Source organism: Octopus bimaculoides, chromosome 2 (assembly GCF_046866305.1).
Source record: "Octopus bimaculoides isolate indiv1 chromosome 2, ASM4686630v1, whole genome shotgun sequence".
NCBI lineage: Eukaryota > Metazoa > Mollusca > Cephalopoda > Octopoda > Octopodidae > Octopus > Octopus bimaculoides.
Genome location: NC_142929.1, coordinates 107,608,584 through 107,625,236, shown reverse-complemented (window position 1 = coordinate 107,625,236; position 16,653 = coordinate 107,608,584).

Below are 16,653 nucleotides of genomic sequence, written 5' to 3'. Positions count from 1 at the left end.
GTCGGCCCGAGGCTATAGTAGAAGACACTTGCCCAAGGTGCCATGCTGTGGGACTGAACCCGGAACCATGTGGTTGGTAAGCAAGCTACTTACCACACAGCCACTCTCGCGCCTATATGTATATATACATATGTATGTATATGCGAACTTCACTTTTACTCTGGAAAATAACAAAAACGGGATCTCTCCAGTAAACTGAGAGGCAGTGTAGGATATGAAATAGTTTTCAATAATAATGAGGACATAAGTTACTAATTTGCGATGTGATCATCTAATTCTGATTTAAAAAATGTCATTAATGGTGTTGTTTAGTTCCATGATAAAATCGTGTTAAGATCATAACTGTCCTATTGTTTACATATGCAATACACCTACGACCACATCATTTATTGTGTAAATACTCTCTTAGTAATTGAAGAAGATTTGGCTACTATTTCCAACAGATCGAATGAGTGTGTAGTGAACACTTCGTTGGGTCGATGAAATAATTATTGTTGCTACATCATATCGCAGTCATTCTTTCTTTCTTTTTATTTTTTTTTGTCTTGTTGATCTGCATTTTGTGGAGTGCTTGAACATCTGTTGGTGAAGTGCATGAAACTATACTACATTTATACACAATTAGATAGACAAAGACATAGTCAGTTAAGTCTTGATCATGAACTGAAGTTCAAAACTATTGTAAGGCTACTCCTTAAAGTTTAATTCAACTTTAGCTAGTATGAATAATATAAAGGAAGATCGGCCATTGTACTACTTTATCCACACAGACCGCGCGACGACGGATACGAGATGCAATTATGTGTTCTGGACAGAGAGGACATTATATCATTTAAATAGAAAAACAGTATCTCGCGCATTTTGTTAAAACTGATGAAATAACTAACTACTCATCCAATAGAGAAAGAGTGAGCGAGCAAGAGAGAGGGGGAGAGGGAGAGAGAGAGAGAAACAGAGAGAGAGTGATGGGTATTTACACAGATAAAATATTGTAGAACATTTAAAAATACTTTTATAATCACTAGGGCCCATTAGTGTTAGATTTAAACCGATGGATTTCACGGCAATAGGCAATGTGAGGTATGGATTTCATGTCGTGTGTGTATGTGTGAGTGTTGTGTGTGTGTGTATATATATGTGTGTGCGTGTGCTTGTGCATGTATGTGAGTACGTGTGTGCGTATTTGTGTTTGTCTTTGTGTCTCTGTCTTCCATGACCGCTTGACAACCGGTGTTTGTATGGTTACGTGCCGCAGCGATTCCACAAAATAGACCAATACAGTAAGTACCATCCAATATAGGTGTACATATATCTTTCATTCCCTCTCTCTGCCACTCTGGGATCGATTTCTTCGACTAAAAATATTCTTCGAGACGGTGCTCCAGCATGACCGCAGTCTAATGACTGAAACAGATAAAGGATGAAAGATACATAAATATATATGTATGCATATATATATATATATATATATATATATATATATATATATATATATATATATATATATATATATATACCATAATAAAAAATGTTTTAACTTCATTCAACTAAATATGAACACGTAACATAATATAGAACACTACTAATCTTCCATTTAATACCACTAACCCCCATACACCATCCACATTACAGATCTAGATCTACCCTAATTGCACCAAATCCAGAACTACTTACCTCCCTTACACATAATCTTTATTATTAAGGGACTAATAGACCTGACACCGTTCAGTATTCGGTGTGCATTCAAAGTAATGATTAGTGATATTACGAAACCGGTATGCTTTTGAATCTTTTTAACAACCCACAATAATGACTTTTATTACCTTTATTCCTACCTCAGTCCATCTAATTCTATATATCTATCGTTACTTTTCATAAAAAGCGTTTACTTTTTTTGATTTCCAATGTGCATTTTCGCTTATTTTTCTGCTTACTTTCCCCTTACATTTCCACGTGTAGTTCCTATTTTGTTTTTGTAACATATTTCTATTATATATATATATATATATATATATATATATATATATATATAAATAATATCGCTTGGGCATTGCAGTACTAATAACCTGGTGGAGAACTCAATATACGTGTGTTTCTGAAAGAAACGTTTGTCGAGTACAGAGCGGTAATAGGATTACTGCGTCAGTTATGACAACGAGGGCCCCCAGCTGATCTGATCAACGGAACAGCTTGCTCGTGAAATTAACGTGCAAGTGACTGAGCAATCCACAGACACGTGTACCCATAACGTGGTTCTCAGGGAGATTCAGCGTGACACAGAGTGTGACAAGGCTGGCCCTTTGAAATACAGGTACAACTCATTTTTTGCCAGCTGAGTGGACTGGAGCAACGTGAAATAAAGTGTCTTGCTCAAGGACACAACGCGTCGCCGGGAACCGAACTCACAACCTTACAATCGCGAGCCGAATACCCTAACCACTAAGCCACGCGCCTTCACAGAGCGGTAATAAGAAAAGAGATAACAAAGGAATAGACGACTATCTCAAACATTTCATTAGGTTGCTTCATACTTGAGGCACTGATGAAACTGTCACGTGTTACTCAGGTACTCAACTAGGAGTCCACCACACCCAACAATGGAAATAGCTGTAACCTAATCAGGCGCATAAGATAATCGGTTATTCTTTTGTTGTATATATACTGCAGGTCGCAAACCAGTGTTCTCGAAATCTTACCTTTTCTACTTCAACGACCGTCACCAAAAGATAAAAAGTACATGATTAATCAAAGATTCGAGCCGCCATTATGATTCTCTCCACTAAACCAATAGCATAATCACGTTTTATATGTTTGTATATATATATAATTTTAATTTTACCTCTTGTTTTTTGTTTTTTTAACATCTATAATTATGCTCAGGTGTGAACGCGTGTCTAGCTTCAGCGGATGACTACACGAAATGTCATTCCCAACGTTGCTCAGCGGCTGTGTGAATAGATCGGAATCCGGAAGTGCACTAGATGACTGCGCCCCCTGGCGTTCAAAGCCGCCAACTAAAGTTGCGGATCACTTGTTCAGGTCTGCTATGACAGATAGAGACACAGTCGAGATAAATTTGTTGTACTCACCAATTGTTGAATTTCTTTGAAATACTGAACACACACAAATACAAATACACACACATACACATGCGGGAACGCACACACATGCACACTCACACGAATACATACACATGAGAGTGTGTCTATATGTATATGTATATGTATATATATATATATATACATTCACACACGCGCGTGTATGCACGCACACAGGCATACATATACATACATGTATTTACACACATAAACACACACACGCAATGTACTCAAAAGAAACCGCATAAATACAAACGGGTGCTCACACACATTTATACACACACATAATCACATATATGTATGCATATGTAAAAGTGTATATATATATATATATATATATATATATATATATATATATATACATACATACGTACATATTTATATATATATATATATATATACATAGAAAGAGGGTGGGCGGTTAGGGTTAGGCGATAGTAAGAGAGATTAAGTGTCAGAGAGAGGGAATGAAACAGATATGTATACCTGTGATTTCTTTAGTATATATTTCCAATATTTTATGTATCGTTTGTCATCTACAAACTAAGTATCGGATTTCTTTACTTCTCTCGGTCTTAACTATTTATCATATATAAAAAGAAAAAAGTGTGAATACGTTTGCGTATGAAAACGTATGTTTATGCCGATATATGTGCGAGTATATTTAATACATACACACAGGCATACATACATATATAGGTGTATGTGGGCCTATGTATGCATATACATATATATATATATATATACTCCTTTACTCTTTTACTTGTTTCAGTCATTTGACTGTAGCCATGCTGGAGCACCGCCCTTAGTCGAGCAAATCGACTCCAGAACTTATTCCTTGTAAGCCTAGTACTTATTCTATCGGTCTCTTTTGCTGAACCAATAGGTGAAATTAAAAATACCACACCACCATACCAACATACACTAGCAGTACCCAAAACACACCACACACCACACACCACACCACAGCAGATCACACCACCCCGCACACACTAGCACTGACCACTTCTCAGCACCCACGCCATCATCCACACACCTACACATGCACACAGCCACACGTCAAGGTCACCAGCCCCTAACCACATGCACACACACGCTCTCACATACATACGCACGCGCACCTTCATTTTGGGATCACCACCACTTTATTATCTCCCCTTCTTCCTAGCTCTCCTGTCTAACCATCTCTGTCTAGCCAACGCTATGATTGATCGCTAGCTACTAAAGCTTTCGTTTTTTATTTTCTCTCTGTTTATTTTCTCGTGTTCCTTTCTGTTGAAGAGCATAGGCTCGAAACATAAAAGGCTTTTTCACCTTCCCGAACGTTAAACTAATATATCTGTTTGTTGTTTACACACCTGTCTTCGTGTTCTGTTTTTCGTAAATTCCAACTATATATATATATATATATATATATGTAGTGAAACTACCTCCCGCCATTAGATACAAACTACTATCGCCATTACATACAATCTTCTCATTTAAATATAAATAAATGCGAGCGTAGTAGAGAACCCATTCCTTGTCCATCACGTGACTGATCATTATTCGAATCGGCAACTTCTTCGAACCTTTCCCGCCAGAACGCAAACTGACCAATCACGGCCCCTAATAAGGTCACGTGATGGAGTAAAATTCTAAAGGCATTTGGAGCCCTCTTAACGCTATATATAGATCAACTCATACCCAATAATTGGTCTCGGTCCAGTTTCTCTTTGAGAACTGTTCCGTGTACCACACGACAGCAGCAGCAGCCAGCGACCACTTCAGCAGCTTCGTCCAGCCACGATGACCTCCGCCGTCGCCACATCAGCAACAAGAGTCTACTGCTACTATCCAGCATCATCATCATGACCAACACGATTCTACGATTACTACTAACCAGCAACAATCTCTACCAGCGTCAACACGACTTACCATGTACACCAAACCAAAACTCCGCGGCACATCTCTCTCTTCGATTCTGTTAGGTGACTCAGCTTCACCACGGTAAATAAACAGACAAGAGTTCTTAAACAGACAAGAAATTCTCAGCCAGCGATGAACATCTGTATAACAAGAATCAAGGCCCTGGCATCGACGCCAAAACACAACTAGTGATAAGCTCTGCCACACTCAGCCTTTCCTCACTTTCACATACAGAACTTTTCCTATAGTGTACTAACGAACTGGTATAATTGTCCACGTGTTATTGACTCTCTTTCTATCTGCTGTAATAATACACATACACATACATACTTTTCTTTGTACGACGGCCTGTCTTTGATTATGTTATTATATGTCGCATTCACACTCTCACACAGACATACATCTTTAACGCTACAATAAATATATCTGTTATTCATCTAATACGGTTGTGGTCTTTCATTACTGGTCATCTATGTTATCGTCGCATAACATATCATGTATATCATTCATTGATATATATATTTGTATGTTCGACCGTGTGACACGTTTAAATAAAAGGAGTTCTGTTTCTTCCATTCGTCGCCATTGCTCCTTTTATGAGTTCGCACGGTCGACCCTAACAATTGGTGACCCCCGACGTTGATTCGTTCATACAGCCATTCTGATCTGTACAGGTACAGCCAACGCGAGCCTGTTCACACAGTTTCCCTTACAACTGGTGACCCCCGACGTTGATTCGTCCATACAGTCCTTCTGATCTGTACAGCCCAACTTGAAAAGTTCACATAACTTTCCAAAAATGGTGACTAAATCCCAGTAAATGACCAACCGTTCTATAAGTCTTTTTCACTACAATTTTTTTTCTCCTTATTTCGTCTGTTTGTCTTCGACAAACCGACTGGTGCGAGGCTGGTGTAGTGAAACTACCTCCCGCCATTAGATACAAACTACTATCGCCATTACATACAATCTTCTCATTTAAATATAAATAAATGCGAGCGTAGTAGAGAACCCATTCCTTGTCCATCACGTGACTGATCATTATTCGAATCGGCAACTTCTTCGAACCTTTCCCGCCAGAACGCAAACTGACCAATCACGGCCCCTAATAAGGTCACGTGATGGAGTAAAATTCTAAAGGCATTTGGAGCCCTCTTAACGCTATATATAGATCAACTCATACCCAATAATTGGTCTCGGTCCAGTTTCTCTTTGAGAACTGTTCCGTGTACCACACGAAAGCAGCAGCAGCCAGCGACCACTTCAGCAGCTTCGTCCAGCCACGATGACCTCCGCCGTCGCCACATCAGCAACAAGAGTCTACTACTACTATCCAGCATCATCATCATGACCAACACGATTCTACGACTACTAACCAGCACCTACCAAGCAGCCTCTACGCTACCAGCGTCAACACGATTTACTATGTACACCACACCAAACTCCGCGGCACATCTCTCTCTTCGATTCTGTTAGGTGACTCAGCTTCACCACGGTAAATAAACAGACAAGAAATCCTCAGCCAGCGATGAACATCTGTATAACAAGAATCACGGCCCGGCATCGATGCCACGACATCACAACTAGTGATGAGCACTGCCACACTCAGCCCCTCCTCACTTTCACATACAGAACTTTTCCTATAGTGTACTAACGAACTGGTATAATTGTCCACGTGTTATTGACTCTCTTTCTCTCTGCTGTAATATTTCTCATACACACATGTATCACTCACATACACACTTTTCTTTGTATGACGGCCTGTCTTTGATTATGTTCTTATATGTCGGATTCACACTCTCACACAGACATACATCTTTAACACTACAATAAATATATCTGTTATTCATCTAATACGGTTGTGGTCTTTCATTACTGGTCATCTATGTTATCGTCGTATAACATTATGTATATCATCCATTGATATATATATTTGTATGTTCGACCGTGTGACGCGTTTACATAAAAGGAGTCCTGTTTTTCCATTCGTCACCATATCTCCTTTTATGAGTTCGCACGGTCGTCCCTTACACACACACACACACACACACACACACACACACACACACACACACACACACACACACACACATATATATATATATATATATATATATATAATTATAACAAGGGCTTGGCATGTGCCTCATCACGCACTGAAAAATAGACGTCAAGAGACACTATTACCACCATGAATTCTCCGAGAAACACACACTACATAAAAGGCCTTGTTATAATTATTTATAAAATGTACCTATGAGGTTTTATTTCCGCGCTGACCACTTGGTATAAATCATTAATGATTTTTACTCTTTTATTATTATTATAAACACACACACACACACACACACACACACACATACACACACACACACACACACACACACACATATATATATATATATGTTGGTCGCAAATTTTAATACAAGGCCAGCAAATTCGAGAGCGGGGATAAGTCGATTACATCGACCCAAGTGCTCAACTGGTACTTATCTAATCGATTCCAAAAGGGTGAAAGGAAAAGTCGACTCCGGCGGAATTTAGACTCAGGAGTTAAAGGCAGACGAAATGCCGCTAAGCATTTTGCTCGGCATGCTAACGATTCTGCCAAGCCCACTGCCTTGACACATTGCCCTCTACGTATAAGTTGAGGATCTAGTTTTATATCAACTTAAGTTTCAAAGGCTCACAACATTTCTAGACCTTTTCAAAAGCCCTCGGAGATCTATGATGATTAGATGTGAATGTGTTTAAAGAACAATAAGACGAACTCACATAAAGAATCTTGCAAATCAAATCCCAAAACGAAATATGTGTATGTATATATATATATGTATATATATGTATGTGTATATATATATATATATATATATATATATATATATATATATATATATATATATATATATATATACTTACATATAAGAGACAAGGTGTACGTACGCCGCTATATATATATATATATATATATATATATATATATATATATATATATATATATATATATATATAAATGATACAGAATGGTACAAGAACGCAAGACATCCAGACACCGAGATGATACAAGAAAGGGACAAAAGATCCAGATAGACGATACAAAGAAAACACGGACAGGTCATTCGGAGTTTTCTTTCTTCAGTCGAGCTCCAGATTATCCTAGCAATTTCGGCTGATATATATATATATATATTTACGCACCTATCTTCGTCTTTTGTAAATTCCAACTATATATATATATATATATATATATATATATATATATATATATATATATATATATATATATATATATACATACACACATAGTAAAATCTATTTGCCAACGTAAGGTGGCAGTCCTGCGTAGGACCATGTTACTACCATTTAATTTCAGGAAAACATGTTTTCCAGCTGGTTATCGACACACAACATGTGTCTGAAATATACTGTGAGCAAAGGAGTGTACTACTCCCTCCTAGCCACTAGCAGTACCAACAGATCAAGGGTTTCTGGATAATTTCCCATCGTCGGTGCTGGACAATAGTCGGTTAGAGATAGCAGCTTACTCGACTCTACTCACAGTATATAAATATACAAGTGACAGACAGTCACTGATCTCGTAATGAGTAAAACAGATAGTTTTAAATCTCTGAATGAGATTTAAGTAGTGACTATACTACATAGGAAAATCTATTTGCCAACGTAAGGTGGCAGTCCTGTGTAGGGCCATGCAGTATAGTTACTACTTAGATCTCATTCGGAGATTTAAAACTAGCTGTCTTACTCATTACGAGATCAGTGACCATCTGTGAATTCTATATTTATATGCAGTGGGTAGAGTCGAGTAAGCTGCTATCTCTAGCCGGCGGTTATCCAGTACCGAAGATGGGAAATTACTCAGAAACCATTGGTCTGTTAGTATTGCTAGTGGCTAAGATAGAGTAGTACACTCCCTTGCTCACGGTATATTTCAGACACAGATTGTGTGTCGATAACCAGCTGGAAAAGATATTTTCCTGGGGTTAAAAGGTAGCAACATGGTCCTAACCAGGACTGCCACCTTACGTTAGCAAATGTATTTTACTATGCAGTATAGTTACGACTTAGGTCTCATTCAGAGATTTAAAACTAACTATACATACATACATACTTATATTATATTATATTATATTATATATATATATATATATATATATATATATATATATATATATATATATATATATATATATATATATATATATATATATATATATATATATATATATATATATATATATATTGTTGTACTTAGGGATGGTCATATTGCCAGTTTGGGTAAACTGGCAATATGACCACCCCCAAGTACAACAACGTCTGTTTCAACACACGATATATACATACTCACACACAGACACACACATACGCACACATACATACATACATACATACATACATACATACATACATATATATATATATACACACACACATATATACACATACATATACGATACAAACATTTGTATGTTCACCCCAACTTGAGTTCATATTTCTTTTTATTATACCCGCATACGCTAATGCACCAAAAACGAGTGTCTGGTATGTGTTGAGGTGGACTAGTACCTTTATTGTCTTCTGCTTTGATTACACCGACTTCAACAACTGAAAAAGACAAACAAATCAAGTTGAATTCTTTTTACGCTTGTTATGTTTATTTATCTATTTATGTATTTATTTATTTATATTTAGATGATCTCGACGCCACTTACATTACCAATCAGTTCGTTATGTGTTTTTACGTATGTCCCGAACAGTTAACTCTGCAGTGTATCATACCCATTGACGTTATAAAATAATAGGTAGGAAGTACCCCATGTGGATATGAAGAATTATCAAAGCAACACCAAAGGCTACTACTACTACTACTACTACTACTACTACTACTACTACTACTACTACTACTACTACTACTACTACTACCAGAAAAATCATGTCATATCACACAAATGTAGAGGGATTTGGAGGGCAGGTGCTCATACACACACACCTAAAATGTCAACATTTAATTTCAGCTAGTACATATACATAAAAAAATAAACACCTTCTTACATTCCTATACACATACGCAAGAAGGTCTATGTGACTGGGTTCATAAGCGTAAATATAAATATATACACACATCGTACTCTCCTGTTCTACTAAGCATTTTCTCTTCGTTCCTACTTCCGGTCACTTACTTCAAAAAAATAACCGCACGTGATTATTGGTGATTTTTCCTCCTTTGGTTGCACTTCCCTGTTTCTTCCTCTGTCCGAAGAAGAGCTATGCTCGAAACGTAAAACTTCTACTCTTTTCTTTCTCTGGGCGTCTTATTAATACATTGTTTGTGCCATGTTCAAACGTTTGTTTGTTTTTTTTTTCCTTTTCTGTATAGAAAGTAGCTTACTTACCAATCACATGGTTCTGGGTTCAGTCCCACTGCGTGGCACCTCGGGCAAGTGTCTTCACCTATAGCTTCGGATCGACCAAAACCTTGCGAGTGGATTTGGTAGACGGGAACTGAAAGAAGCCTGTCGTATATATATATATATATATATATATATATATATATATATATATATATATATATATATATATATATATATAGTTAAAAAAAACAATAACAAAAAAACAAAGTGAGGACGTGATATGGATAGTATTATTGGACGCTCAGGAAAGGAAAGATATATATATATATATATGTATGTATGTATGCATGTATGTATTTATGTATGTATGTATGTATGTATGTATGTATGTGTGTGTGTGTTTGTGTGTCTGTATTTGTCCCCCCATCATCGCTTGACAACCGATGTTGGTGTGTCTACGTCCCCGTAACTTAGCGGTTCAGCAAACAAGAATGATAGAAAAAGTACTAGGCTTACATAGAATAAGTTCTGGGGTCGATTCGTTCGACTAAAGGAGCGGCAGTCCCAGAGTCAAGTACAGTCCGTGATCTGGGGATTGTTTTAAGCAACGATGCATTGTTTCACGTACATATCGCCAAGATGGTGGCAATATGCATGCGAACGACCGGGTGGATTCCGAGAGGCTTCAGAAGAAGGACCAGCAAACTATGTTGGTTGTATGGAGGACATTTGTACTCAAAGGTTTGGACTACTGCTTTCAACTATCGTGAGCCCCACGGTGTTAAATTAATAGTGGAACTCGAGGCAGTTCAGTGGTGCTACACCAGGATGATTGCATCAATAGGACAGCTGAGCTACTGGGAGAGACTGAAAGAGCTACTACTCTACTCCCTAGAGCGAAGATGGGAGAAGTATGCAGTGATATCCTGGAGGGGTTGGCATCAGGAGCTATACTACCCTCTGAACTGGACCTCACTGCACTGTTCCAAAGGTCCCAGCTATCCTGTCTAGAGTGGGAACCACGTGCTTAGGGATTCAAGTGCCTACACCTGTTTAATACCGTGCCAAAATATCTGAGGGGTCTTCCTGAAGTAGGAGTAGATGCTTTCAAGAAACAACTCCATCTCTTGCTGTCCATGGTCCCCAATAAACCTTTGTCACGACAAAACTCAAAAGAGAGCAACCGTTTCGAACTCCCTCGTTCACCAAAAGTCAATCGCAGAAGAATGGCCATTGAAAGGTGATTACCTTGGCAGTGCTTCAACATGGCCACAACCTTTGGGCTGAAACATGTAAAAGAAATAAAGAAAATATATGTATACGCGCGCAACCCCCCACACACAAACACACACACACACGATATACATTATCTTTTCAATGACAATTTGACTGCATCTAGAATTGCGTCAGTGATCAGGTCACAGAAGTGAGACGAAACTCTTGAGCGCATCATAAATTATACTATCAAGAAATAAACAAAGAGCGAATGTGATAAATAGTGGGTGTTAAATAGCTTAAATGCCTAGATGGCGATGTAATTGCCTGTGTGCGCATGTGTGTTTGTGTGTGTGTATGTGTGTGTGTGTGTGTGTGTGTGTGTGTGTATTTATCTTTGCATTATATATGCTTGAATGCCTGTAAATATCTGCGTCCTACGTATACACATATAGATATTGTTACTAAACAATAACAAGAAGTGAAATTATATAAAAGTTATTCCAAACATAGTTTAAGCATTAAATCATTATAATTACCCTAAAAAAGAAAATGAATACATTAGTTGATCTAATCAGAATATAGATTGTACTTAGTAGCCCAAAAGAAATGTTTGACACTGCTATCTTACTTGTAACTTAATAGGATATCAACAATAAGGCTTACGAACTATGTACAACAGAGTGGAGATGGAATTAGGGGAGTTGTGTTCACAATCACAAGTTTTTTTGTTCGATTCCTGCATTAGTTAGTATAGTGTGTTTGCAGTAATGCACTTCATTTCATGCTGTTCCATTTTACCTACTTGAAATGAGTATGAACCAATAAGTTCTGGTACATCCTTCCTTCCCGTTAGCTGTCACATACTTTTTGTACCTTTGGAGTAGGTTTAGGAGAGCCGAGAAGGTTTCTTGATTTTGTCACAACTTCATAGGTACCTAAATGAAGTTTACAAAAGCTTTGATGTATGCTATCATATCGCTTGCAAATGACGTCAGTCACTTTCGGATATATATATATATATATATATATATATATATATATATATATATATATATATATATATATATATATATATATATGTATATATTATTATTTTTATTATTTTATTATTTTAATATTTATTACTTTGAACTTTTTTGATTTTTATTATAGGTCTTTTTAAAGTATTTACTTATTAAATTTTTATATATGTGATTGTGTTTTTTTTCTCTAAATTATATATATATATATATATATATATATATATATATATATATATATATATATATATATATATATATATATATATATATAAAGTTCGAAGTTGCTCATGCACTGCATTAGTACATACAGTGCAGTGTATAGTAGAGATAAAACAGCAAAACTCTCACCTCTCAAGTAACTTTAACTTGAATTGTAAAGATAAGAAACAATGAAAGTATAAACGAGTGCATTTGTATATTGGTGTGGTTTCCCTCTATATGATAGTTGTAATTATTTCAGAAAAAAAAAATCATCTGAAACTGTCATAAAACTGAAACGAACCGTTATAGGTCTTTCATATGACATACATACTGTGATGAGCACTTCACCAGTCTATTCTGCCCAACGCTGTTTTAGTTCATCGTAGGGAACTTTTGCATCAGTGGCAAAGCTCTTCCTGTATTCAAGGATCAGAAATGTGATACTAATTATTGAAATTCGGAACGTTTCAGCCATAAAATAATATATATATATATATATATATATATATATATATATATATATATATATATATTACTTAGCACAGTTATAATTACATAATAAGTACATAATTCTGTGTGTACGTGAGTATGTTTTTAGATGTATGTACAAACATATATATATATATATATATGTGCGTGTGCAAGTGTGTGTGTCTGTGTGTGCGTCTGTGTCTACGTGTGTGTGTGTGTGTGTGTGTGTGTGTGTGTGTGTGTGTGTGTTGCATATATGTGTATATACATATACACATTCATGCTTTTATGTGCTCCTGTCATTACACACACACACACACACACACATTTGTTATGGATCCCCCAGAAGAGGAGTGATAGTACCCATAACTGTTGCCATATGTTCAATATATAGCTTCAACAACAGAATGGAAAACCTTAAGATTGAATCCCAAAGAAATCGCAATGCAGCCCAAAAAGTTTTGCAACAGTGAAACACTGTAGGAGTTACAAAGCGTGAATAGGCATGCTGTTCGTGGAGAGGACACACAAATATGTCGTTCAAAAGAACAGGGACCGTTGCAGAACTGGTAAAAGAATCATAGAGAGCAAATAGTACTTGCGTGACCTGAAGGTTGCAATATGTTGCTCGAGTGATCCACAGTCAAATTGCTTGGTGACCCTTTTTGTGATAGGTTTTATGTGTTTGTAGCTTTTTGGTGGCATTTTTCCTTGTTGTAGTTATGAGATTAGTATTCCAATGGAGTCTTTGCTTGAACTTTGTTGAGAATCAATAACCATCCAGAGCTGAAATATTTTCTTGCTCTGGGAAAGAAATCTAAATTTTGATTTATATGTCTGGCATTGATATATAGAAATATGTCAAAAGACTATAAGAGATTGTAAATTGTAGTATTTGTGGTTTTGAGGCTTTTAATTTGCGTTATTCAGCACGAACATTCCGCTTGTTTTGAGGGGATAGAATATTCTCAGGACTTCATTATCGGATGTATCTCTTTATAAAAAAGCGGATAATGTGATTTTAAGGTTTGTCTGTTATTTCTAGCAAGTAGAGCGAACACGTAACGTCCATAGTGTGTACACCTACTCCTATTAATGGCCGCTACGTTGATATATGTGTGTATGTATGTGTGTGTGTGTGTAACAGTCAAAGAGCGAATGAGAGGTTGAGCGAGAGGAAATGTGTATGCGTGCGCGCTTGTATATGTATGTGTGTGTGTGTGTGTGAGCCTCCGTATGTACGAGTGTGTGTACATGTGTGTGTGTGTGTGTGTGTATGGGCGTGCGTGTGTGTATCTTATGTTTCAGTGTGAAATTAGACTGCTCCTAACACCAAATAAATCCTCCATTGGGGATTGTGTTTATTGTGAAGTTGGAGGTTAACAGCACCATTACCAATATTATATTCCTGCAGAAAGATATGTACATACCATTTGGGAACACTCGAGATTCAAGTGTTGACATATGCCATATTACATAAGAATTCGAATCAGACGCCAAATAGAGACCAAATATAAACGTCATATTTATCATTTCTGCTGTCCCTAAAGTATTTCCCGCTAAAATAATTTTAGGACGAAATATTTCTCATCAATATTTCGCTCTAAAATGGTTAAATATCGGTGTGAAGACCGTTATCCTTGTTTCACAATACTTTGAGAGGCCACCTACCACTTAGTAATTCGGTTATTGAAATTTCTCGCGTTTCACATAACCCATCATAGTTTAAACAACCGATCTGTATCGTCGTTTCTTGTATGTCTATAAGAAGAGAAACGGTACAGGCTAGAATGAGAAAACGGTGTTAAGCAAACCAGCAATGCTATTGTGAAAAACATGAACTCACACGCTTTCTCCACTAAATTTTAGTGGACAAATCTCAAATTGAAGTGAGCTGGAGAGAGTCACACGCCTCATGACATTGTATAATCAGTCTCGGGAAGATCAGCTTGACGGAGCTTATTCGTGCTTCTCAGTAGCTAGACGAATACAGTAGATAGAAGAATGAAGACAGGAGAATAAAGTTCACAGTTCATCTTTTTCCAGAAGTATGGATAAAGATGAACTGAGAACTTTATTTTCCTGTCTGTATTCTATTTACTTTTACTCTTTATTCCTCTATTTTATTCCTTATAAACTGTGAATTTTCCTGGCTAGAACTTTCATGCATGCCTTGTCGCAGATGACAGAATACCTAGTGTACGGATATGCTAGCCTATCACTTGGGATATCACAGGAACAACTGTAAGACTTCAAATTAACCTTACCCTAATTAAATAAATTAAATGACTGGAGATACTTGTCCTGCGCTGATTTTTGATGTCCTCTTCCTCTAATACAGACATACTAACATGGAAGCTTAATACGGATCCCTAGTTCCAGCCTCAGCTGTGAACTTTGAACCTAACGAATGACCAATTATAGCACTTACTCGGCGTACCTATTTGTTTAGATCACCAGTGAACTAAACCCTTTATATTTTATATCTTTTATATATATATATATATATATATATATATATATATATATACATGCGCCGTGAACAGATATTAATCTCCTCTCTTCGCTCCTTTGCACCACATGAGCTCAACTCCCCTCTTCATCTAACCTCCTCTCCTTGCCTCTCTTCCCCTTCCATCCTACTTCTCTTTCTCTCTTCTCTCTTCTCTCTTCTCTCTTTTCTCTTACTCTCTTTCTCTCTTTCTCTCTTCTCTCACACCCAACTTCCCCTCCCCCTTCATCGTCAACCCTCCCTCACTCCACCCCTACACACTCCTACCCCACCTTCCCTATCCTTTCCATCCCATCCCTTACACCCTCTCCCACATATCACACCTCTACCCCACCCTCTACCTATCCACATACCCCACCTCTACCCTCACCCTCTGCCTACTCACATACCCCACCCTCAGCCTAACCCACGCCCCACCGGTGCTTTCCCCGCTCTCGCCTCCCCCATCTCCCAACACCATCACACCACACCACGCTACACCATACCACACAACACATCACATCACAACACACCAGCACTGACCAATCCCCACATTTTCACACCTACACATACACACGCACACGTCAAGATCACCAGCCCTCTTTGACACGCACATACATACTCTCTTACACACGCGCACCTTCGTTTTGGGACCGCTACTACTTTGTTATCTCCCCTTCTTCTTAGCTCTCCTGTGTGACCCTTCTGTCCGGCATTCGCCATGATAGACAGCTAACCACTACACATATGTTTTTTCTCTCCTTGTTTCTCTCCTTGTTTCTTTTTGTGTTCCTTTCTGTGAAAGAGCGTAGGCTCGAAACGTTAAAGACGTTTTCAATTCCCGAGCGTTATACTAATACATCAGTTTGTTTTCT